Genomic DNA, 2495 nt, shown 5'->3' with positions numbered 1-2495 from the left:
GCATTGAAGTGAAGTCAGACAAGAGTACAAGGCAGGGACCAAGTTCCCGGGACTGGTCCAAGGTAAGGCTTGGTTACAGGAAAGAGACAAAGGTCCAGGATTCAAGCTCAGGGCTTCTTCCCCAACCCAGTGGGAGGGATCTTGTAAGCTAAGCCTAAGCCAATCAAGACATTGCATTTCTTGACCACAATAATCAATTTATTTTTAATAAACAGCTGCATGTTATTCCATTGTATGGTTGTATCATAATTAATTTAACCAGTACCCTACTGGTGGACTTTTAGGTGATTTCAAATCTTTTGCTATTGCAGTGCTGCCATGAATAACCTTGCATATATGTCAATTCTCACATGTGTCATATCTGAAATATAAATTTATAGAACTGAAATTCCTGGGTCAAAAGGTATAAAAGGTATATGCATTTATAATTTTCATAGATATCGCCAAATTGCCTCAGCATTGAGCTTGTACCAATTTATACTCCCTCTTGAAGGGTATGAGAAGATCTGCTTACCATATTCTGACCAAAACAATATTACCAAAATCTTTGATCCTTGATAGTCTGAAAGGTGAAAAATGAAATGCCAGTTTAGTTTTAGCTTGCATTGCTCTTACTGTGGGTGAGAGTGAGTATCTTTTCATGGGTCTAAGTGTATTTCTTTAAATCCTACTAGTTAAAAAAAAATTCCCTGAGGTAAAAAGTAAAAATTTGCCTCTAGTCCTAGATCCCAAAATCCATTACTGTCAAAGTGTTATTGTGTATCTTCCAGACTTTTTCCCAAGTTCACATATTTATATTTATATAGATAATTTCAAAGAAAATATATGTATGTAATATACCTGAACTCTGAAGCTTGCATTTTCTTTTAATCTTTCACCAATCATGTTTTTGTTCGTTATTTTAGACGTCTTGCATTTCTTTTAATGTAGAAATTTTTCAAGGTCTGCCTCTCCTTTTTTATGGCTACTTAGTATGACATTTGGGGTATGCCATAATCTATTTCACTATTTCCTCTTTGACATTTTGATTATTTGCAATTTGTTAAATCCAAACAATGCTACAACAAATATTCTTCTACATGCATTTTTATGTACATATGCTATTATTTCTTTAGGCTCTATTCCTAGAAGTGGTCTTTGGTTGCTAAAATGATAAATTGTCTGAAGCTAAGTAGGTTGGTCTGAGACATGAAAGGCTTCTATCTAAGTATTTTACCTACTGTCTTCATGTAAAACAAGTCCACTCACCAATTTGTTCTTAAATATGAACTTCCCTTTCATATCATAAATAGCTGTGTATCCCCCTGAAAAAATGGCATTACAATTCATCAGTGGCAAAGGATTCTTCAGTGACTGCTGGATTGTAAGGATGGAGAGGGTTAGAAAGACATCGGAAAGTCCTGCCCTCCAGCTCACAGTCTAATAGGGAAACAAGATATAGAGCGAGAAATAACAACCTGAATGATACAAAGAGTAATCGCCCCTGGTCCAGACTTTCTTCTCTGATGTCCTGGAGCATTTGTTCTCTAGGACAGAGAGGATATAACCTAAGGTTGGCTGGTTTTATGTGCTTACTCTTTGGACCACAAGGAGAGGGAATGGTTCCAGACATGTTAGCAAGAGACAATCTAAATTATGCTATTATGGGGGAGGTCAGAGCCTCTACCTCCTCTCCACCAGGCCTCTACACGACTTCATTGGTAAACACTGACCTATTTGTATTCCCTGTCAGATGTTGGAGAGGCAAGGGAACCCTTGCATTGAAGCGCTCAGTAATAGATGTTGATTTGTAAGGTATTGGGTGGCAAAAGGTAGAAAATACCAGTGTTTGGTCTAGAAAAGCTCAGGTTAAAAACATATTTTGTTTAGTCCACATACTTTTGTTTTTTTTGTTTTGCTTTTGTTTTTGTTTTGACTTTTGATTACTCGAAAAATCTTTATTTATTTTTTTAGACACAGATTGGATGACTTTTATTTAGTTATTTTTATTTATTATTTTTTTAAATTTCTATTTATTTGTTTATTTTTGGCTGTGTTGGGTCTTCGTTGAAAGCCCCCTGCACGCGGGACTTTCTCTATTTGCGGCGAGCAGGGGCTACTCTTCATTGCGGTGCGCAGGCTTCTCATTGCGGTGGCTTCTCTTGTTGCGGAGTGCAGGCTCTAGGCACGTGGGCTTCAGTAGTTGTGGCTCACGGGCTCCAGAGTGCAGGCTCAGTAGTTGTGGCACATGGGCTTAGTTGCTCTGAGGCATGTGGGATCTTCCTGGACCAGGGATCGAACCCGTTTCCCCCGCATTGGCAGGCAGATTCTTAACCATTGCACCACCAGGGAAGTCCCTATATTTTTGTTGTTCTTTTTTCCTACCCAGTGTTCCAAGATTCCTTCTGTTACTATTTCCTTTCTGTTTAGACAACTTCCTTTAGCAATCCCTACAGGGTAAGTCTGCTGGAAATTAATTCCTAGTTTTCCTTCATCTAGGCATGTCTTGATTTTTT

This window comes from Balaenoptera ricei, chromosome 1 (assembly GCF_028023285.1).
Source record: "Balaenoptera ricei isolate mBalRic1 chromosome 1, mBalRic1.hap2, whole genome shotgun sequence".
Lineage (NCBI taxonomy): Eukaryota > Metazoa > Chordata > Mammalia > Artiodactyla > Balaenopteridae > Balaenoptera > Balaenoptera ricei.
The sequence above is the reverse complement of the archived record's forward strand: the minus strand, read 5'-3'. Positions refer to the sequence as shown.